The 25,150-nt window shown below is 43.0% G+C and overlaps 1 protein-coding gene, 1 long non-coding RNA gene and 1 pseudogene across 6 annotated transcripts in view; 2 read left to right on the forward strand and 1 right to left on the reverse strand.

Annotated features, from left to right (window-relative positions):
• The window catches only part of ATG7 (autophagy related 7), a 617,483-nt gene that overhangs the window by 283,413 nt on the left and 308,920 nt on the right, over window positions 1-25,150 (forward strand). The window lies entirely within an intron of this gene.
• The window catches only part of LOC134958276 (uncharacterized), a 210,265-nt gene that overhangs the window by 155,910 nt on the left and 29,205 nt on the right, over window positions 1-25,150 (reverse strand). The window lies entirely within an intron of this gene.
• LOC134963035 (5S ribosomal RNA) lies at window positions 12,740-12,858 on the forward strand (annotated as a pseudogene).

Genomic DNA, 25,150 nt, shown 5'->3' on the forward strand with positions numbered 1-25,150 from the left:
TAATTAGCACTACCCTAGGATCCTTTAAAATGTCCGTAATGAATACACCTGTGCACCCACTAGGAGATCTCTGAAAAACATGCACTGTTAAGGGTCCCTGAGGAAATAGGAAACACTGGGTTACAAAAGTGCAGCAGATTTTGATGCCTTACATGTGACTTTTTCCCCTTTTATAAATCAATTAATTAACAATGACCTTTTTAACCTTTTAACCAGTCCAAGATGACTTCCTTATATCTTACATGAAACCACCTGGGCAGTAGTATTTCTCCAATATGATGAACTGTGGTAGAGGTGGGTGCTTTTTTCCCCCTGCCCATGCATAGCCAAGGCAAGGGTGGCCTTAGCTCTCTCTCTGCACTGCCACCATTATGACTAGGATGAGAGATAAAGTGGGCAGGAGATAAAGTACCAACCAATCAGCTGCTAACTACCATTTTACAGGGTGTAGCAGTTGATTTACCGACCAATACAATACCGATGGTCATAATCCCGACAGCCATTGACCGACAGTCAAAATACCGACATTAATTATGCCGACATGTTCAAAATGCCAACATAGAATACCAACATTTGAAATGTTGACATGTCAAAATGCCGACATGCATTTGTAAGGAATTTTTGCCCGAAAACAGACTTGTTCATACTTTACCATCCCAGTGGACCTGGAGGGGGAATATAATACGAGGCGCCTGAAGCATGGCGAGTGCAGCGAGGCACAGCAACCGATGCATGGCGAGACATGTGAGGTGATGCGGTATACTTAGACGGTGTCCATGACGACCTATGTCGACATTGACACCAAACCCCCCCAGATAAACTCATGTCAGTATTTTGACATGTCTGCACTTCAAATGTCGGTATTCTGACTGTCGGCATTTTGAACATGTCAGCATAATGAATGTCGGTATTTTGACTGTAGGCCAATGGCTGTCGGGAATTATGACCGGCGATATTGTGTCCATCGGTAAATCATACTGAACCCATTACAGGATGTGTGTAAAAAATGGCAGGAGCTGATTGATGCTTTATCTCCATCACCTGATCTTTCTCCAAGGCTTAGTAAATAGACCTAAATCTCCTGTCCATACTGGCTTTCATTGTCCATGACCAAAGCACCTTCCTCCTGCCGCATGTGTATTATTCAGCCTTTAATATACAGTATATAGTCATGTGAAATACTACTTGCTCTTTAATTGTACCAAGGAATGTATATGCTAAATAGTTTTATATTATTCTTCAGTATACGCTATAAGCAGGAGTTGTATCTGATGCCTCTTTGCCTTCTCTCTGTATTACGAGTTTTCTGACACCCCCATTAAGGTCTTGCTACACACGCAATGAGAAATGTGCTATATAAATAAAATTATTATGGTTACTAGCCATTGCATCAAAATCATTTGATGGTATAACAATCGATAGTTTTAGTGTACACATGCGCAGAGGCATTCGAGCTTCGCACATTAGCCGAGCTGTGGACATCTGCGGATGTCCGCAATTGCACCAAAGCAATTGAATGGGTATCAGGATGCTGCATCTGATGGCTGGCAAGCATCAAATAACCATAATTTAATGGGACATTTACTTCCATCGAATTGTGAAGATTGATGGTTGCTAGCTATCGACTTCTGATGTCCAATTTACGTCCAGCTCCATATCAGCCCCATAGTACGCAGTTAAATATAATTTATATTAAGAAAATATATGAAAATATTGTAGTTCTGTTCTCGGTCGACGCAGTGTAGCAGTCTATGCAGCCATTAACATGAACAGTAAAGCATCATAAAGCCACTACTTGTACATTTTTCCGAAATGTCTGGCACATCTTTTCTTTATGTTGTCAGGAACACCGGATTCTAATCTGGCAGAAATATCCGTTCTCTGTGTTTGATATTTGTAAAAGATTTAGCTACTTTTAAGTTGCTGATAAAATCATCTTGGCAACCGATCCGTGTTTACACAGCAGCAAAACATATGATGACGAACGTGGTTAGACCTGTCTATAGAGCATGTAGCAGTTTGTTCCAAACAGCGCTACTACTTAAACCATTTACGTTTTTGTGTCCTCTTCTCCTGTGGCATATCCTGAAAGTGGAACAGATGTGGGAGATTTATCGTTGCTTTGTCTGGTAGTATAAAAATGGCCACTGTCGCTAGTTTTAGTGCATCATGAAAATAAAATTACACGTATTTAGACAAATCATTTGAGCGAGCAATGCCTCAAAAGTATGTAATTCATCTTATGCATATTATCTGTCTTTTTAAACTAAGAAAATACATCCCCAACCTGCTCACTATAGTTCTCTCTCATGCAAACGCATGTATGTTTTTGATGTAATGATTTGCTTGTAATTGGCATTGCATGTGTGGGGAAGTTGCTCAGTGAAACATAGTTTATTATTGCATGCTGTCTGGTGTTCAGGTGTACTATATCTTTGCATTTAGTGAGGTGTAGTTGTGGTGTAAAGGACAGATTGTGATTCCTGATTAGTAAAAAACAAAACAAATACCAAACACTGAGCAACATCACCAAACAAGTAATTTCAACTTTAAACTTGTCATTTATTTTGTACTGTCTGGACATGGCTACTAATAACAGATGCACAAACAAAATTCTTAAAGCTATGTGTGCAAATGCTAGGAGCTTAGGAGACAAAATTCCAGAGCTAATTGCGATAATGACAAGGGATAACCTGGATATGGTGGCAATTACAGAGTCATGGTGCAATGAGAATCGTGACTGGGACATAGCTATACCAGGATGCAATTTATTAGAAAGGATAGAATGGGAAGAATAGGAGGAGCGGTAGCAATGTATGTGAAAAAAAAGCATAAATCCTACTTCAATACAAAATATTGAAGACAAAACGGAGGCCCTTTGTGTCACTACAGAAACCGGGGAGAAGGACATTATTCAATTGGGGTGATCTATAGACCACCAGGCCAGGGTACAGGATTTGGAGAGGAACCTATTGTTGGACATTTCTGAAATGGTTTTAAAGGGAGAAGTCATAATCATGGGATACTTTAATTTACCTGATGTAAATTGGGTGGGTGAGCACCTGGGATCTGGTGATCATCAAGCAGTATGGTTTAGTATAAAGACAGGATCCAACTCCTGTCACACAAAAACAAAGGTGTTGGATTTTAGAAATGTTGACTTTGCAAAAATGGGAAGATGTTTAAGTGAGACTGGAGGAACTTGGAAGGGGTGCAGGAGAAGTGGGGAAAAGTGTAATACTAAGGACAACAGACCTTTGTATCAAAAGGGTTAGGAAAAGCACCAGGAAAAGGAAGCCAGTGTTCACAAAAGTAGTATCAACTAGTGTGAAAGCAAAAAAAATGGCTTTTAGGAAATACAAACAGACTCAAAATAATAATGACAAAGAGGTGCATCTTGACAGATGGAAGGATGCTAAGAAAGTGATCAGACGTGCCAAGGCAGAAGCTGAGGAGACAATGGCCCACTCAGTATATAAACGGGGCAAAATCTTTTTTAAGCATATACATGAAAGGAGAAAATCAAATGGAGGAATAATAAGACTTAAGACAGAGAGTGAGAATTTGGTGGAGGGAGACAAGGCAATAGCAGATCACCTAAATAATTATTTTTGCTCAGTATTTACTACAGAAGGAGAAGAAAAGGGGCCACAGTTAAGTTGCAAGGATATTCATAAAAATAAGATAGATGAAAGTACATTTACAGAGGAGAAGGTCCTAACAGAACTTTCAAAACTAAAAGTGGATAAATCAATGGGGCCAGATGGGATACACCCAAGGATACTAAAAGAGCTAAAAGATGTGGTGATAGCACCATTAACAGAATTATTTAACCAGTCACTAAATACAGGTGCCATTCCAGAGGACTGGAAAAGAGCGAATGTAGTTCCACTGTACAAAAACGGAAGCAAGGAAGAAGCAAGTAACTACAGACCAGTAAGCCTTACATCAGTAGTAGGGAAAGTAATGGAAAAGCTATTAAAAGAAAGAGTTGTGGAATATCTTAAATCAAACAACTTACAGGATCCAAAACAGCATGGATTTACTGGTGGGAGATCATGCCAAACAAATCTTATTGACTTTTTTGACTCTGTGATGAAAATAATAGATCAAGGGGGAGCTGTAGATGTAGCATTTCTAGACTTTAGTAAGGCATTTGACACTGTCCCACATCGCAGACTGCTAAATAAACTTGAAAGCGTGGGGGTGGATTATAAAACAGTTAAATGGATTAGAACCTGGTTACAGGATAGGAAACAGACAGTTGTAGTAAATGAAGTGCAATCTATGGAGGGAAATGTTACCAGTGGAGTACCCCAGGGATCTGTACTCGGACCAGTTCTCTTTAATATCTTTGCTGGTGACATTGAAAATGGTATTGAAGGGAAAGTATGCCTTTTTGTAGATTATACAAAGATATGCAACAGGGTAGACACACCAGGAGGGGTAAAACAAATGATTGATGACCTAGCTAGGCTTGAAAAATGGTCAAGAACGTGGCAACTGCAGTTCATTGCTAAAAAATGCAAATTCATGCACTTGGGTTTCAAAAAACCAAAGGCTAAATATAGGGGGTCATTCCGAGTTGATCGTAGCCCTGCAAAATTTTGCAGGGCTACGATTATGACAATAGACATGCGGGGGTACGCCCAGCACAGGGCTATCCCGCTACGCATGTCAGTGCCGCCCCCCCCCCCCCTTCAGAAGTGCAAAAGCATTGCACAGCGGCGATGCTTTTACACTTTAGGAGTAGCTCCCGGCCAGCGCAGCTTTAGCGTGCTGGCCGTGAACTACTCGTCACTCTCCGGCCCGCATCGGCTGCGTGTGATGTCACGCAGCCACTGAAGTCCACTCCCCGCATGGTTCGGCCACGCCCACAAAACGGCGGCCAAACGCCCCCCCCCGCCCAGTGACCATCGCTGTCTGTCAATCAGGCAGAGGCGATCGTAGCTCAGCGACAGCCTTCGGCCATCTGGCATGCGCAGTTCTGACCCGATCGCTGTGCTGCGATAAACTGCAGCGTGCGATCAGGTCAGAATGACCCCCATAGTATCAAGGGTACTATAATGGAAACTACTGAGGAGGAAAGGGATTTAGGAGTCACTATTTCAAGTGACTTAAAGGCAATGAGGAAGGCAAGTCAGATGCTTGGTTGCATAGGGAGAGGAATCAGTAGCAGGAAAAAAAAAGTAATAATGCCACTGTATAGGTCATTGGTACGGCCTCATCTGGAATACTGTGTCCAGTTCTGGAGACCATATCTCCAGAAGGATATAAATACATTAGAGAGTGTAGAAAGAAGGGCAACTAAAATGGTGCATGGCCTACATCACAAAACTTACCTGGAAAGGCTAAAAGATCTTAACATGTATAGTTTGGAGGAGAGAAGGGAAAGGGGAGATGATAGAAACTTTCAAATATACCAAAGGTTTTAACAAAGTTCAGGAGGGAAACATTCTTCAAAGGAAGAGAAGTATTAGAACTCGAGGACATACACTGAAACTGGAGGGAGGCAGGTTCAGGGGAAATTTAAGGAAAAATTACTTCACAGAAAGGGTAGTGGATAAGTGGAATAGCCTCCCATCAGAAGTGGTAGAGGCTAAGACTATAGAGCAATTTAAACATGCTTGGGATAGACATATGAATATCCTTACAAAGAATTAAGGTTCGAAAAGGGTTGCGATTACCTAAAAGATAAAAAAAAAAGGGGCAGAATAGATGGGCCAAGTGGTTCTTATCTGCCGTCAAATTCTATGTTTCTATGAGCAATCCTTGCATAGGCAACTGTTCAAGTTCTTGCTCATAGGTTGTGCAGGTGTGGGCTCAGATCAGTGTTTGTGTTGGTAGGCTTCTCTGTGGAGCTTTGCCCAACAGTTAGTGGAAATGGGGGTAATTATTGAAGTGAATAAGGGGTCTATTCATGAAGCAGTGAAAAGTGTGGAGAAGTTGCCCATGACAGCCAATCAGCTTCTCTGTATAATTTTGTAGTATGCAAATTATAAATGTTACTTCAATGATGATTGGTTGCCACGGGTAACTTCTCCACTGGTTTACTTCTTCCCACTTTTCACTGCTTCATGAATAGACCCCTAAATGGTTAATGGTTAATTACAGTAGACCTATTATACACAGTTGAGGCAGACATTTTATAAGTGATGATTTAACATTCCTGAGATTGCAGGTTTGAAACTTTCAAATAGTGTTCACCCATTTTTGTCAATAAAATGTTTAAACCGAGATGTGGTCATTTGATGAACAGTTGCCCAGGTCACACCTGTTATGTGTAGGTGCTTGGGCACTGTCGTCATCTATTGGGAATTCTTACCTCTGGTGCCAAGTTTGTACTGTTGGGAGGCGAAGTATCATGACAAAAACTAGATTTGGGACAAAATAACAGCACTTTAAGGACATGAATGCACTTCCACCCTCACTAGTCATCACGTCTAGGTCATTACTGCAAAGGGAACTAGGCTCAACCACATGCCTAATGACAAAGCCCTTAGCCTCTCTGGTATTATTCTGGTACATTATCATGATGCCATAGAAGTCTTTAACTATGTATATTTATCTAGGGGCCCAGACCATGCACTCACTAATAGCCAAGCCTCCAAGCATGGGCCCCTATCACTGCATCCCCCCGGTGGGCCTTTCATGCCCCAGTCCGACACTGGGTAATCCATTGCAGCCATGCTTAGGGGGGAAATGTATCAAACCTAAAGAGGAAGGTAGGTGTAGCCTATAACAACCAATCACTTTATAGTGATCATTTTTTACAATGTGCTAGATTAATGGTAGCTAGAATCTGACTGGTTGCTATGGGAAACACCTCCATTCATTCTATGATAATGTTTGATTTGTATCATCTTACTAGTATTCTTTCCATTCTGCATTATACAAATTTGATGCTCTTACTTATTCAGGACTGTTGGTCTATCCTATACTTGCCTACTCTCCCGGAATGGCTGGGAGGCTCCTGAAAATCAGATGGCCATCCCGTCCCCCCCCCGGTAGAACAGGCAAGTCTCTCGATTTCAGATGTACCCTCCTGCCCGGCCTCCCACTTAACAAGTAAAGTGGCTGGTCCTGTAACCTCACCCCCTGCTGTATACTGCTGGTAATCTCAGCATGGTAAAGTGGGGGTGTGGCTACAATGACACAATTGCGGACACCACACCCTGCCCCGTACTGCCTCCATTATAATGTTACGCCTCCACCCCACCTCTTTTAATGTGTCACATCCCGGCACTGCCCCCCAGCTAAACAGTTGGCAACTATAGTTTATCCTAAACGGATGTGTTCTAAAAGCTGATTCGGCATGCACTTTGAGTTACTGGGAGATCTCTTGGGGTATTCAGTTAGTGTACTGCACACGAATACCACAGTTAGCTAAGGAAAACATGCTCATTTTTGATCGTCTGAATTTGAGCACTGATTATTGCCTAGAAAATTGTGCAGTTACATAGCCATGAGGTTGCTATGGAGTTCCGCAAATCATTGAATCGGCCCCATAGTGGCTTCACTTGGTCTTTAATCTCAGAACACCGGTTGTGATACTGTAATAGTAGGTGTAGGAACCAGGACATGTAAATAATAATACAGGCTTCAATTACAAAATACAGAAAAAAAACACTGAATGAGTAATTCCAAAAAGTATTCCATAACCAGAGCATTTTGAAAGTATCTATTGTATTGACTAACATCTCATTAAATACAGGACTGCCATTGCAGCCATCTTCCTAAAACAGCTATTTTTGCAGCATTTGTCCCCGCACCCCTGAAATGGTTCAAGTAAAGTACACTATGTTGCCTACTGTACAGAAGAGATTTGCAGATGAACTTCTTCATTTGAATTAAGCACTGTATATGTGGAGAGAACAAAGAGCCATTTGTGTGATCAGTCTGGTACATTATTTATTAAGCATGCAATATCTTGCACTGTGATGAAACAAGCAATGTCCATGCCATTGTCTCACCAAACCATGATCTCAGAGTCCCAGAGGTTTTTCTTTTGGTTTGGACGAAACAATTTTTTTTTCCAAACTTGTATTTCCAAGACAGGCTGCTCTACCACTGAAGTGCAGATTTCAGTTCATTATTTTTCATTAACTTTTATATTGGTTAAACAGACATACAAGTGAAATTTTGGCAAAAAGATTGGAGACTGATCGAGAGGAGGCATTCTTGGTACTTGTAGTGTAACTGCAGTTTACGCAATGTGAATATAGACTTTTTTTTGGGGGGGGGGTTTGAATGGCTGCGATTACATCACTGAGGCATAGGGCACTTATTTCTATTGACTTAACAGCCTTATTAATAAGGCCACAAAATGGCTGCCCCCACTATATGTTGTCACTGTGTTTCATTTTAAGTGTTTGAAAATGAAATGCTGCTCTATGTTGAGGATATAGACTCAGTAGACCTATATGGGGTGAAGGTTCCATGCTCATTGTGTCTTTGTGAAAAGCCCAAAACATTGCTACATTGTTCTGTTGCTAATGAGAAGTTCTGCACTCTGTTGTATTTCTGTGAGCATTCATTGCACTGGCTAGGGAATGACTAGATTGATTTATCTTTTTAAGCAGTACATATATATTATGCACTGCCTCTGTGTAGTTTATACTATAGCCTCATTACCATGGGCAAGTAAGCAAAGACCAATCTATTCCAGAAGTCAGCTAACATTGCCAGTGTGTGTCTAGACCAGTGCACCCCACACAACCATGGACACAATATATAAACCCTACACAGCTAGAATCCTAGATTGAAATCAAACCCAAAGCACCAGCTCTGTACAGAAACCTTGCTGACCACTGTGCAACTATTTCCAAAGATGATAGCTGTAGCATGTTCTTTATTTTCTTTGTTAAATATACCTGTTAACATATCACAGTTGTGTAAAAGCATATTTCCTGGCCTCTCCTCCTCCTTGCCTGTATCCCAAAATCAAGCCATAGCTTCTTTCCAGGCTTCTTACAAGCCTTTAAGTTTACACCTGTCATGCATCAGATTTTGCCATAGTAAAGGGCTGATGAGAGGAAGTGAAGGGCTGATGAGAGGAATCTTGTGCCCTAATTGGTCCATATCTTGCCCCTCTCTCCCCCTTGGCTGCCTGTGTAACTTCAACAAAAAGCTAAGGCGGATGTGACCTGGGGAACCAATAGAAAGCTATTGGTCTGCCTTTTTAGTTTTCCACCTTCTGCAGCCTGACATCTACAGTATGGGGCCTTGGATGGGTGCCACTGCGAGGATGGGAGATGCGACATGGGTACCACTTCAACCCTCAGTGCCCTTTTGTAAGGTGACAATGTGAGCATCCATTAGATACACAATGGGGTATATGCAATAGCGGGCGAATTCGCGGCAATTATCGCCGTTTTTTCAATTCGACCAAATTCGCCAGGTGAATTCCGGAAGGTGGCTTCCGGAATTCACCATATGCAATGAAAAACGGATTCGCCAGAGTCGCGGGCGAAAATCGGCCGATTTGGCGGATTTTGCCGCGATTTTAAAAAACGGGAAAAAACGGGGAAAAACCCGGAAAAAAAATGGCGTGGGGTCCCCCCTCCAAAGCATAACCAGCCTCGGGCTCATCGAGCTGGTCCTGGTTCTAAAAATGCAGGGGAAAAATCGGCCAGGGATCCCCCGTATTTTTAAAACCAGCACCGGGCTCTGCGCCTGATGCTGGTGCCAAAAATACGGGGGACAAAAAGAGTAGGGGTCCCCCGTATTTTTAACACCAGCATCGGGCTCCACTAGCTGGACAGATAATGCCACAGCCGGGGGTCACTTTTATGCCGTGCCCTGCGGCCGTGGCATCAAATATCCAACTAGTCACCCCTGGCCGGGGTACCCTGGGGGAGTGGGGACCCCTTCAATCAAGGGGTCCCCCCCCCCAGCCACCCAAGGGCCAGGGGTGAAGCCCGAGGCTGTCCCCCCCCCCATCCAATGGGCTGCGGATGGGGGGGCTGATAGCCTTTGTGATAAAAAAAAAGATATTGTTTTTTCCATTAGTACTACAAGTCCCAGCAAGCCTCCCCCGCAAGCTGGTACTTGGAGAACCACAAGTACCAGCATGCGGGAGAAAAACGGGCCCGCTGGTACCTGTAGTACTACTGGGGAAAAAATACCCAAATAAAAACAGGACACACACACCGTCGACAGTAAAACTTTATTTCATACGCCGACACACACATACTTACCTGTGTTGACACGCCGACTGCAACGATCTCCGACGATCCGAGGGTACCTGTCAAAAAATTATACTCACCTTCCAGCGTCCAGAGGTCCAGGTCCTGAGGTAAATCCACGTACTTTGTAAAAAAAACAAACCGAACACGATCCACCGGACTAATGAAAGGGGTCCAATGTTTTCACATTAGACTCCTTTCCCCGAATGCCGGGACATCACGTGACTCCTGTCACTGATGTCCCTTCAGCCACTCAGGAAGCGCTACTGCCGTGGCGCTCACCTGATTGGCTGGACGCCGTCTGTACTCTGACAGCGCCTCGCAAAGCCGCTCCATTACTTTCAATGGTGGGAACTTTGCGGCTAGCGGTGGGGTCACCCGCCGGTCAGCCGCTGACCGGCGGGTGACCTCACCGCTAGCCGCTAAGTTCCCACCATTGAATATAATGGAGGGAGCTGTGCGATGCGCTGTCACAGCGATCAGCCAATCAGGTGAGCGCAACGAAGTTGCGCTTCCTGATTGGCTTAGAGACCTGTCAGTGACAGCTGTCACTGACAGGTCTCAATCGTGGAAAGGTGTCCCATGTGTCAGCATGGGACCCCTTTCAGTCCGTTCTGGAGCGGGTATTTGCGTTTTCTTTTTTTGCCAAGTATGTGGATTTATCTCTGGACCCTGAGGTGAGTATATTGAACTTTGCTTTTCAGGTATCCGTGGATTCTACATGGAGAAGAGGACCGATGTCGGCGTGTGAACATAGGTAAGTATGTGTGTGTCGGTAGTGTGAAATAAAGTTTTACTGTCGACGGTGTGTGTGTCCTGTTTTTATTTGGGTATTTTTTTCCCAGTAGTACTACAGGTACCAGCGGGCCCGCTTTTCTCCCGCATGCTGGTACTTGTGGTTCTCCAAGTACCAGCTTGCGGGGGAGGCTTGCTGGGACTTGTAGTACTAATGGAAAAAACAATATCTTTTTTTTATCACAAAGGCTATCAGCCCCCCCATCCGCAGCCCATTGGATGGGGGGGGACAGCCTCGGGCTTCACCCCTGGCCCTTGGGTGGCTGGGGGGGGGGACCCCTTGATTGAAGGGGTCCCCACTCCCCCAGGGTACCCCGGCCAGGGGTGACTAGTTGGATATTTGATGCCACGGCCGCAGGGCACGGCATAAAAGTGACCCCCGGCTGTGGCATTATCTGTCCAGCTAGTGGAGCCCGATGCTGGTGTTAAAAATACGGGGGACCCCTACTCTTTTTGTCCCCCGTATTTTTGGCACCAGCACCAGGCGCAGAGCCCGGTGCTGGTTTTAAAAATACGGGGGATCCCCTGTCAATTTTTTCCCCGCATTTTTAGAACCAGGACCAGCTCAATGAGCCCGAGGCTGGTTATGCTTTGGAGGGGGGACCCCACGCCATTTTTTTTTCTGATTTTACCGTTCCAGCAATAAAAAAATAAAAAAATAAAAAATAATATTTTAAAAAATATATAAATAATATTTGTGCCTCCCCCCCCCAAAAAAAAAGTACCTAATCCCTTCTAATATAAATAGATCTGCTATTCCCCCAAAAAAAAACACCAAAAAAAACATGTTTAAATTTTTTTTATTTGTTTTCACCCTCCAAAGTGTGGCGGATTGAAAATGACGAATTTGCTGTCTAAAAGCACTGCTGTCGAATTTCCAAACTTGAATTGAATATGCTTTGGTCGAATTGCAGCACTTGTATCATTGCAGAAAAGTCGAATTTGCAAAAAGTCGAATTTCAAAAAGTCGAATTTTGAAAGTCCGTTTTTTGGTCGGAAAGCACTGCATTGCATAGGCGAATTTTTTTTTTTGGTCGAAAATGACCCGAAATTCGCCAATTTCGGGAATTCGACCACAATTGCATATACCCCAATAATTCTTACATAAGAATTCTATTGTTTATAGAGAAAAAGAGAGACTCTGTGTTGGGGCACGCTTAATAAAACTTAACTTTTAATTTGGAATATGATAAAATATAGTACCTTGACAAACACACACATATATATCTATACACCTATAGTCCTAAAAGAGAAGGACAAAAATTAAGGGAGATTCTGAATCTCTCACTACTATTCTCATGAAAATCTAAAATTTGATTTTAATAAAGTAATGGATGAGATGATAGTGACACCTAAGATGAAAATATCGAAATTGATTTCAACATAAGAAGAAAACAAAGTTTCTGATAGGAATCACAATGGCATAGGATGTGACCACAGTTTGTAGTAAATTTTTAGATATAGGTATATTAACCAATGCCAAATGTGATAAATTTATCCTGGTATCCTAATAGAGGTAAATTGCCAATTCTAGCTTTCACGTCAGTAATAAGCGTATAAGGTAATATATGTAAATTCAGATAATGATATATTTAACAAGTCTGTAATCAGACACTTATATAGTGCGGCGAACAACAGGAGGCGGGCCTTGTGCTTAAATGTTTCCTATACCTCACTCATTCAGCACTCATTAAAATAGAAGTGCTCTCTTGGTATGTGCCAATAACCATACACTCTCTCATTCACAATCTAGGTAATATTACTGCCATATCTCTCTGGCTACGCCCAATCTCGCCTGATCTTGGAAGCTAAGCAGTGAGGAGCCTGAATAGTACCTAGGTGGGAGACTACTAGGGAATATCGGGTGCAGTAATTGATACCTGTATCCAAGTGTGAAAAGCAGAAGTGTTGGAGCAACCTTTGACCCTACTGAATTTCACCCCTTTTTTTCCCTCTCTTAAGTGTCTGATTACAGACTTGTTAAATATATCATTATCTGAATTTACATATATTACCTTATACGCTTATTACTGACGTGAAAGCTAGAATTGGCAATTTACCTCTATTAGGATACCAGGATAAATTTATCACATTTGGCATTGGTTAATATACCTATATCTAAAAATTTACTACAAACTGTGGTCACATCCTATGCCATTGTGATTCCTATCAGAAACTTTGTTTTCTTCTTATGTTGAAATCAATTTCGATATTTTCATCTTAGGTGTCACTATCATCTCATCCATTACTTTATTAAAATCAAATTTTAGATTTTCATGAGAATAGTAGTGAGAGATTCAGAATCTCCCTTAATTTTTGTCCTTCTCTTTTAGGACTATAGGTGTATAGATATATATGTGTGTGTTTGTCAAGGTACTATATTTTATCATATTCCAAATTAAAAGTTAAGTTTTATTAAGCGTGCCCCAACACAGAGTCTCTCTTTTTCTCTATAAACAATACAGTATCATTGACTCTGGGTGCACCACCAACCACAATAAATTCCTTGAATACCATTCACAGGCATCTTTGATGTAAATGTACTGTTGGTCACAAGGGACAAATTTCATTAAGAGCCCCTGTCAAAAGAATATTTTAGTCCTGTGCGGCACCCAACCAACTTTTTCTCATAAGAATTCTATTCTAAGAGTTCAGTTCCCTGTATATGTAGAGCTGTTCAGTCAGAAACAGGTTACAGGAAGTATGTTTTGGCATGATTTCTGGTTTATCTACTAGTTCATCTGCAAAATAAATCAACGTAGCAAGCACTTTTATGTAGCAACTTAATAGGCTGTTATGGCCAGCAAGAAAACTGATCTATTGGCACTAATGGAGGTGCCTACAAATTAGGCACAGTGCATCTGATTAGCTATGGTTGCAGGATCTGACTGTAAATAACTTCCTTTATGTTCATTTTTGGGAATTCTCGGCAAGATGACCCCTTATTTGTAGGTTTCCTAGAACCCAGAAATCTGATGGAGTGGTCCATAATCTGACATGTCCATTAAATAATGCAAGAGAGAATAAAGTCTCAGAAACCATTGCTTTTGTTTCTAACCGATTGCTGAGTCAGCCCAGCTTGTCCCCATGATACATCCTGAAATCATTTTCTATTATTTTATCTCTGGTTGCCCAGCAGGCCTCCTCTTCTGTTTCCTCTCCATGAATTGCTTATCTCACTCTGCACTGGTAGAGTTCAGGTTTCAGTTGGAGCTCTGCTTCCAGAGGCTAGCTAGTTATATAATGCATCTGAGGTAAACCGCCGGGCAGCTTCATGTATGAAAGCTCCTCTTGTTATAATTTTTAAGGCTTTATGTCGGCTAGCTTAGAATACCACTATTACTTTGGATTTGGTTTTAGTACATATGTTGGTTTTTAGCATTAACTAATTCAAAAATCAAATTAATATGCGTTCATGTTCATTCTCTTGTAATGTCACAGACTGATTACCCTTGGCCTAACCCATGTTACAGCTGAGGAATTAAGGTGTATGAGCGGCACAAGATGGCTGATGTTAGAATGGATTTTTCACTCTTGCATTCAGTTATCCCTGACTACCAAGTGAAGAAGACTGCTGTGCACAAGAAAACTATCTGCACTGTATTCTTATCCAGTGAGAGCACAGTCATTGGCTCGAGTTACATGAAAATTGATATTCTTCAGAAGTCCAAAGTCCATTGAATTCAAGGTTCTAGCTGTGATCCATAGTAGGAACTTGGAAGCTGCTATTTTTATCCTCACAGTGCGGGAAATAAAACTTTCCTGGCCCCATATATGATAACCAAATGAATTAGTCTCGATAATGTTATCTAGCAGTTCTAGCTAAAGATATCACTGAAGAATTAAGTAGATGATGAATTTACTTTCACCGCAGACTATTGGAGTGTCTATGGTCTGACTTTTCTTCCTTTACTAATTCTTCCCTCCATCCATAGCATATGTTCCTCTGTCACCAACCTTGTGCAAATGGCTGCTTAATATATTGGGTTGCTAATAAAACTCCCATGCGTATAATTTAGGATTGCGGGTTTAGAATAGGCGCTTTTGAATAATACTTGTGTATGTGTGCCATATTTGCCTTAAGTTAATGCCATAGTTTGCATTCTGCACAGATAACTGCCAAAAAAAGGACCTGTAAGCTCACTCACGCCAGGCATCTCCTGCTACGTGGCGTGTTAAGGCAAGATGTATGAGGACACAAAGCTATAGGTATGCCCATATATTTTTCTGTTAAGCTACATGAGCCACTTGTCCGTACAACTTTACAGTATGTTTAAATCTTCATGTAGAGAGAGCTGGTTCTATAGGTTTTTAATTATTGTTATGTCTTATTTATAAAGTGCTGACATTTTAAACATAGAAACATAGACATTTGACGGCAGATAAGAACCACTTGGCCCATCTAGCCTGCCCTTTTTTTTTTACCACAAACCTTACTTTATCCTTATTTCTTTGTAAGGATATCCTTATGTCTATTCCATGCATGTTTAAATTGCTCTACTGTCTTAAGGGGGGTACACATGGGAAGATGTGTGCTGAGCGATCTATCACAGACCGTTCAGCACACATCTCTCCCTCCACTCAGCACGATGTGGACTGAGCGGAGGGGGGGCGGAGACTAGGAGGCCGCTCACTTCACACAGCGGTGAAGTGAGCAACCTGACTAGAGTCAGCAATAGCGACGTGCAGGGCCACGCATCGCTATTGCTATGGGGCATACACATGGAGCGATGTATTCTTCTTTTCTAAGCAATCTAGTCAGATTGCTTAGAAATTAAGCAAAAATAGCTCCGTGTATACCCCCCTTTAGCCTCTACCACCTCTGCTGGGAGACTATTCCCCTTGTCCACTACCCTTTCTGTGAAATTATTTTTCCTCAAATTTCCCCTGAACCTTCCTCCCTCCAGTCTCAGTGCATGTTCTCGCATTCTAATACTTCTCATTATCTGAAGAAAGTTTCCCTCCTGGACTTTGTTAAAACCCTTGATATATTTGAGCGTTTCTATCATGTCCCCCTTTTCCCTTCTCTGCTCCAAACTATACATATTAACATTTTTTAGTCTTTCTGTGTATGTTTTGTGATGTAGACCATGCACTATTTTAGTTGCTTTCTTTGTACAGTCTCTAATGCATTATTATCCTTCTGAAGATACGTCTTCAGGAATTGGACACAGTATTCTAGATGAGGCCGTACCAATGACCTATACAGTGGCATTATTACTTCTTTCTTTCTGCTACTGATTCCTCTCCCTATGCAACAAAGCATCTGACTCAGAGGCGGAACTACCGCCAGTGTAACCAGTGCGTTGCACTGGGGCCCGCCTCTGTCCAGGGGCCCAAAGCATGTAATGAGTCAAATTAACTCCTTACATGCCACTGTGTGCTGCGGGCAACCACTGCCCGCAGCACACAGCCGCCTTGAGAGGAGAGGAGCAGCGGTACGGGGAGGAGGAGGAGGAGGGAGGTGGAGGAGGGAGCCGCAGCAGCGCTTTGTTACTGGTTGAGGCTCTGCTGCTGCTGGCCCTCTGCTTCACTATAGGCTGTCTTCCGAGAACAACCTATAGTGAAGCAGAGGGCCAGCAGCAGCAGCGCCTCCACCAATAACACAGCGCTGCTGCGGCTCCCTCCTCCACCTCTCTCCTCCTCCTCCTTCTCTCCTGCCCGGGAATCATGAGTGACCAGAAGCTGCACCGAGGAGCCTGATCCAGCGAAGAGGGTAAGTATAATTCTTTTCCTTTCCTTTCCTCTTTTTTTTTTTCTCTTTTCTTTTCTCTTTTCTCTTCTTTTCTTTTCTTTTCCTTCTACAAAAAGGGGGACTGTCTGCCACAATGTGTAAAAAGGGGGAATCTGCCTGACGCAATGTGTAAAAAGGGGGATGCTGTCTGCCGTAATGTGTAACAAGGGCACGCTGTCTGCCGTAATGTGTAACAAGGGCACGCTGTCTGCCGTAATGTGTAACAAGGGCACGCTGTCTGCCGTAATGTGTAACAAGGGCACGCTGTCTGCCGTAATGTGTAGAAAGGGCACGCTGTCTGCCGCTATGTTTAACAAGGGCACGCTGTCTGCCGTTATGTGTAAAAAGTGTACGCTGTCTGCCGTTGTGTAAAAAGTGTACGTAGTCTGCCGCTATGTGTAACAAGGGCACGCTGTCTGCCGTTATGTGTAAAAAGGGTATGCTGTCTGCCGCTATGTTTAACAAGGGCACGCTGTCTGCCATTATTTGTAAAAAGTGTACGCTGTCTGCCGCTATGTGTAACAAGGGCACGCTGTCTGCCGTTATGTGTAAAAAGGGGACGCTGTCTGCCGTTATGTGTAAAAAGGGTATGCTGTCTGCCGCTATGTTTAACAAGGGCACGCTGTCTGCCATTATTTGTAAAAAGGGCACGCTGTCTGCCACTATGTGTAAAAAGGGCACGCTGTCTGCCGCTATGTGTAAAAAGGGCACGCTGTCTGCCGTTATGTGTAAAAAAGGGGGACGCTGTCTGGCGTAATGTGTAAAAAGGGGACGCTGTCTGCCGTAATGTGTAAAATGAGGAATCTGTCCGCCGTAAGGTGTTAAAGGGTCTCTACCTGGTGTAGTGGTGCTACTGTGCGGCGTAATTTGAATAATGGAGACTACTGTGCACCATTTTATGAATTGGTATTATTTTTTGGCCACACCCCTTCCCCACGAAGCCACGCCACTATGTTTGCGCGCGCCTACGGCGCGCACTGCCCCTGTTTTGCATGCAGGGGTGGGGCTCCGATGCCATTTCTTGCACACAGTGCTAAAATGTCTAGTTACGGCACTGTTGCTAGGTATCCACTTCCCTGAGCAGGTCCCGCTCACCAGATCCTCTCCAGGGGTGAGGGGGTGGACTTGGATGGGATGGGGGGGAGGCGCAAGCCGTTTTGTCGCACATGGGCCCACCGTTCGCTAGTTCCGCCACTAATCTGACTTGCCTTCCTCATTTTGCGCAGAGCTGTACAATTATGGGCTTAGGATTGCAGTATAACAGAAAAATAAAATGGGAATACACAAAATAAGAGAAATGAGGACGCACATCATAGGGTTGTGCCACATTGTAAGGGATAGGGTTATTACACGCAGACAGATGATACATGAGCATATACCAGTTCATAGGTCACACAGAGAATTCAGACATGGCTGTGCAAGACCACATGCAATTTTGAGACAGGTGAATCCTAAAATGAAAAGGATGACAGAACCCCCTACAGCAGGCATTCCCAACCACGGTCCTCAAGGCACACCAGCAGTGCAGGTTTTAGTGAAATCCAGGCTGCAGCACAGATGGTTAAATCAAAATAACTGAGCTACTAATTAAGTCACCTGTGCTGAAGCCTGGATATCACTAAAACCTGCACTGTTGGTGTGCCTTGAGAACCGTGGTTGGGAAAGCCTGCCCTACAGAATGAACTAAAGAGATGTCATAAATATTAGCTAGACCTATTAAAAGGCCTAATTCTGAGTTGATCGCAGCAGCAACTTTGTTAGCAGTTTGGCAAAACCATGTGCACTGCAGGGGGGGCGGGGGGATATAACATGTGCAGAGAGAGTTAGATTTGGGTGCGGTGTATTCAAGCTGAAATCTAAATTGCAGTGTAAAAATAAAGCAGTCAGTATTTACCCTGCACAGAAACAAAATAACCTACCCAAATCTAACTCTCTCTGCACATTGTTATATCCCCCCCCCCCTGCAGTGCACATGGTTTTGCCCAATTGCTAACAAAGTTGCTGCTGTAATCAACTCAGAATTACCCCCAAAGTGTGTGCCCAATGTCCAAACATGAGCACACTATTTAACTTTGCCCTGGACCATTCCTAACATATTTGCGCCAACAAAACCATTTCATTAATGGAGAGGATGTGGAATGGGCACAGTCAGCTGTCTCCATCTGTAAGCGTCTATGAATTTAAGATATATATGCACTTTCATTGTTTAGGGGTTAGGTCCACCCTTAACAGATGCGCAAAGTGGTGGATGGTATAGCATGTAATTGCAAATGTGTGTAATTATTATTATCATCACATTTTATTTGTAGGTCGCTACAATTGGTCCACAGCACTGTACATAAAGCAAACAGTAAGACAGTACACGGTTAAAAACAGTACACATAACAGTACTTAACAATTAAAACCACAGTACTCCGGACACAGGGGCCTTATTGAGACCCTGCCACAGAGAGCTGAAAAATCGCAATTTTTGGCCATCTGCAGTGCACATGCCCAGGCTAGCTTGATGCGATCGCATCCCGGAAGGCTGCGTTTGCATCATGATTGACAGGTGAAGGGCATCTGGGAGAAAGCAGTGCGGTGTTGTTGGAGGGTTATACGCGGGAACCGCAGGCGTGTCATAGCCGTTTTCGGGACCTGTGACGTCGCGGAAGACATGCTGCGTAGGCATGGGTCAACCTCTATTTGAGTTTTTTTTTCAATGTGAGCACAATTGAATTGTGATTCAATTGCTGCAGTAGATTACTGGTTACGAGCGAGTTTAGAAAGTGCTGTAGGGCCACAGAGTAGGTGAAGGTTGTAGTTGATGTGCAGGAGAAGAGGGCTGTGAGAACAGGAGGGCTGAGGACCCTGCTTTAAGGAGCATACAATGTAAGGGGAAGGTCAGACAGACAGATGACATGAGGCGTGAGTTGGTGGATAGGGGACCTGAGGGCAGGAGGTAAGAGAAGTAGTGATGACAGAGGCAGGAGGGTGGGGTCCGCTGCGTGGTGACATGATCTTCTGCATTTTATTTACATATAAAATGCAACATTTTTTACTGGCTTATTGTATGGTGTTTGGGGTTTCTACCATTCTGTGCCAACTAACAAACTACACAGTGTTCAAAAAGTAATACCCATTAAAAGTTTTGATGAAAGCTCCTAGTAGTGGCACTGCTTCTACTCCTACAACTGGGAACACATTAAAGTGACGTTGCCAATCACAGTTGGCTGGTGGCTGTTTTGACCAGGTTAGGTACGATATCCTGGCAGTCACAATACTGGCAGCGGAATCCCGACTAATTTTGGTGAGCAGTCTAACCCTAACCCACCCCTTCTGTAGCCTAACACTAATGGTCCTCTTCGACAGCTTAACCCTAACCATCCCCTCCCGAAGCCTAACCTTAACTGATTATTATTATTAGTAGTAGTATCTTTTATATGATGCCACGTGTGGGCCACATTGCCTTGCGGAGTATATGAACTATAGTTGATTTACTAGGATTTTTAATCCGACTTGAAGTGGAAAGACAGATAAGTGATAGCACAATCATTCTAAAACTATGCCATCATGTTTGGATTCTGGGTGATCACTGAACATAATGAATTGTGTACAGTCCAGGCAGGGAGAAACACCCATTGCAGCATCTCACCATTAACATCTACTAATATCTAGAATATGGGAGGCCTAAGTAGAACACAGAGCAGATCTGTCCTGTATCTCAGCCCTACAATATCCATTTTAACATGATTCTAAAATTAACTGCCCACTACTATTAGATCTAGGTTATATAGACTCCGTGTTGCTTATAGTGAAGACTCCTCTGAATTGTACCTTTGCAGTCACCCCTATATGTTTAACAAAGAAAAAAAAATAAAGTATATACCATTGTCTTCTGTCCTTCATGTGATGACTTAAGTTCACATCTGGAACCGATGCCATTGTAAGAAGAAATCAATTATATTTCAGGATGTGTGTGTATATATATATGTATATGTGTATGTGTATATATATGTATATGTGTGTGTATATATATATATATATATATATATATATATATATATATATATATAGGAACAGTGTGCTGCAGAGTTAAAGAAATGTGTGTCTTACCTGTTTGTTGGTTGCAGTGTTTCTCCCTGCAGTCTAATAATACAGCTGAAGGCATGTGACTGGTCAGAACAGAGCAGGTGTAATGAGCTCACTTTTAGGCAAGGTGGGAGTGTGATTTGCTTGTCAGACTTGGAGGGGAGGAAGAGTCTACAGTGTATAAGGTCTGTCTGGGCCATTTGTCTGTATGATCAACGCCAGAAAAGCTGGCTAGTAGCTAGGGAGTAGGTTAGTGACAGGGCAGTGAACATTTACTCTGTAATGGTACTGATCTGTGGTCATTATTGGTGTTTCTATAATGGATGCAATGGGTGCAGTGCACATGGGCCCCAAACTGCACACACTACTTACCCTCCAGAGTCCAGCGTCGGCCTGGGCGCTGCAGTAGCGGAGAAAATCACAGCCAAAATGGCCACTGTGCATGCGCAGTAGTCAAACTGGTCTCCGGAGCATGGCGGGCACCATGTTTCTGGAGACCTGCGCATGCGCAGTAGACTCTAGCACAATGCCGGAGACTATTGCTCCGTGCAGAGTAGGCGGCCCACCTGGAGGTGCACACGGCTCCCTCCTCTGTTAAAACGCCCTGGTGGTCATTTTGACAAAATAAAACCGTAGTGAAGGAGTCCAGAGTGTGTGTGTGTGTATATGTGTGTATATATATATATATATATATATATATATATATATATATATATATATATATATATATATATATATACATTTTATTTATTATTATTTATTACCAGTTATTTATATAGCGCACACATAGTCCCTTCCCCAGTAGAGTTTACAATCTAGATTCCCTATCACATGTACACACAGACACATTCAAAAGGGTTAATTTTGTTGGGAGCCAATTAACCTACCAGTATATTTTTGTCTTGTGGGAGGAAACCTGAGTACCCGGAGGAAACCTGCGCAAGTGCGGGGAGAATATACAAACTCCACACAGTCAGGGCCATGGTAGGAATCGAACCCCTGACCTGTGCTGTAAGGCAGTAATGCTAACCATTACACCAAGTAGAACTTAAAATGTTGATCAAAGTATATCCAATGAATCACAATATATTGAATGTTGTCATGCTGTACATTGGTCTCTAAAGAGACAAAAGCTTGAACAGCACAGATTTATACTGTAGGAAACACTTAAAATAAAACTACCACAAACACTTGAATTAATTGCTAGTTGCTATTACACAATCCCGGTAACCTTTTATCAGTGACTGGTCCTTTTACCTTTTATGGCGTTTATAGTCTAGTCATTCAGTGTAAATACAGTGTCTCTGGAGAGATAAGCTCTGAATTTTACATTTTTAATTTCTATGACGGTTCTTCCTATCAGTATTGAATGAAACCATTTGCTTTAAGTCCAGAGTTGTCTACGTCGAGAACAGGCTTGCCTTCCTTCCTCTGCTCCCTTTCCTGTTTGTGTATGGGAACCTTCCCTCTGTGTGTGAGGACAGGAAGGTCACTCCTTCTGTGTAAGTATCAGCTCTGCCAGGATCTAGCTCCATGCAGTTATTTATTTAGTACATGTAGACCTTTCTTTCATTGGCCTCTTTCATTACTTGTAATCTTTGGATTTGCAGCATACAGTAGACTGCCAGAGCCTGTATCAGTGGTCCGTGCAGTCAAACATCATTCTCCAAAATAAAATGTGCCCTGGAAAATATCACTTAAAAACTATAGTTTAATTAAGTATGGATGGAGGCATGATTGGTTTCTGAGATGAAATTAAAGAGGAACAGAGTCCAACAACACTCTTGAAATGCTGAATAAACAAGGCAGTATTGTATGTTTGGACAGGGTAATTGACTAAGGGGGTAATTCAGACTGGATCGCTGCAGCGGTCGCAGTCTGAATTACTGTGTGGAGTGTGCATGTGCAGTGCGCACCCCGGGAGCCCAGTGAGATGCTATCAGCATCTCACTGCCTGCTATCGCCTCTGCCTGTTTAGCATAAACTAACAAACTGTCTACTGTGCATGCTCACCAAGAAAGTGTACACCTTTATGTCAGCGCTGGTTATAGACCAAGCGGAGCCCACAGTTATATTTTTTTCACCCCGCGCCCCCCCCCCCCCCCCCCATACAAAAAAACAGACACATCTCAGTTTAAGCATAACGATTTGTGGTGCAAGGTATGGCGCGGGTCACTCGCATCAGCCATCTAACCATTTTCTTCTTTTACCCAGATTGTGTTCCTTTTCCTATATTTTGCATTTTCATTCAATAATACTGCACAAAGTACTTTTGGATTAGTATTTTTGTTGACCCCTCTATACCCTTCACTACATTACTGTCACCTATACCCTACACTACATTACTGACCCCTCTATACCAGGGCTGGCCAAACCGGTCCTCGAGATCTACCAACGGTTCACATTTTCCAGACCACCTAGCTGGTGCACAGGTGTAGTCATTACTAATTAAGATGTGCTGCATTCATTCCTAACTGACAATTCTACAGATCTCCAGGAGGCCTGGAAAACATGCACTGTTGGTAGATCTCGAGGACCGGTTTGGCCAGCCCTGCTCTATACCCTACACTGCATTACTGACACCTCTTTACCCTACACTACATTACTGTCACCTCTATACCCTACACTACATTACTGACCGCTCTATACCCTGCACTGCATTACTGACCCCACTATACCCTACACTACATTACTGACCCCTCTACACCCTACACTACATTGCTGACTCCTCTATACCCTACACTACATTACTGACCCCTCTATACCCTACACTACATTACTGACACCTCTATACCCTACACTACATTATTGACCCCTCTATACCCTACACTGCATTACTGACCCCTCTATAGCCTACACTACATTACTGTCACCTCTATACCCTACACTACATTACTGTCACCTATACCCTACACTACATTGCTGACTCCTCTATACCCTACACTAAATTATTGACCCCTCTATACCCTACACTGCATTACTGACCCCTCTATACCCTACACTGCATTACTGACCCCTCTATACCCTACACTGCATTACTGACCCCTCTATACCCTACACTACATTACTGACCCCTCTATACCCTAGACTGCATTACTGACACCTCTTTACCCTACACTGCATTACTGACACCTCTTTACCCTACACTACATTACTGTCACCTCTATACCCTACACTACATTACTGACCCCTCTATACCCTACACTAAATTACTGACACCTCTTTACCCTACACTACATTACTGACCCCTCTATACCCTACACTGCATTACTGACCCCTCTATACCCTACACTGCATTACTGACCCCACTATACCCTACACTAAATTACTGACCCCTCTATACCCTACACTAAATTACTGACCCCACTATAGCCTACACTACATTACTGACCCCTCTATACCCTACACTAAATTACTGACCCCTCTATACCCATCACTGCATTACTGACCCATCTATACCAGACACTACATTGCTGACCCCTCTATACCCTACACTGCATTACTGACCCCTCTATACCCCATTCTACATCACTGACCCCTCTATATCCTACACTGCATTACTGACCCCTCTATAAATTATATTTAGACTTTCACCACAGAATCACTTTCTGACAGACAAGCTGATTTGCCATACCTATCAAGCATCCTGATTTTGGTGGTACAGTACCCACTTTATTGGCTGACACCAGATTTCCGTAAACACTCCCTCAACGTGCATTTGCAGCATCCCAGTGTAAGGAGGTTTGATTACCTATACTGCACGGATCTGGGACTCAGCGTTGATAGTGTCTAGGTCGACACACATTAGGTCGACAGTGAGTAGGTCGACATGGAAAAGGTCGACATGAGTTTTGTATGTTTTTTGGGTGTCGTTTTCTTCGTAAAGTGACTGGGGACCCCAATTAGTGCACTGTGTCCCCTCGCATGGCTTGCGCTTTGGGCAAGGTGCCCCGCTCCGCTGCATTCTGCACAGGTTACCGTTCCCAATTGTAGTCCACGTGGATCGTAAAGCATGACAAAGTAAAAAAAAAAGTGAAAACCCCATGTCGACCTTTTTCCGTGTTGACCTATTTCTGGTGTCGACATAGTCACTGTCGACCAATAGGCGTTGACCTAAGGTGCGTCGACATAACTGCTGTCGACCCAGAGTCCGTATACCTACTGCACATAGGGTATAACCCTATGTGCAGTAAAGCTTCAGCAGCTGCAATGGTGTCCCTTGTATCATTGCGGCTAGTTAATGTCTCCTATGCTGTACATATGTCCAGAGAACTTTGAAATATATTTCAAAGAGAAATTATTTGGGGAAAAAATATATTTTTCCAGCAGCACATACATGAATTTGCAATTATCCTAAATTTAA

Source organism: Pseudophryne corroboree, chromosome 9 (genome assembly GCF_028390025.1).
Source record: "Pseudophryne corroboree isolate aPseCor3 chromosome 9, aPseCor3.hap2, whole genome shotgun sequence".
Lineage (NCBI taxonomy): Eukaryota > Metazoa > Chordata > Amphibia > Anura > Myobatrachidae > Pseudophryne > Pseudophryne corroboree.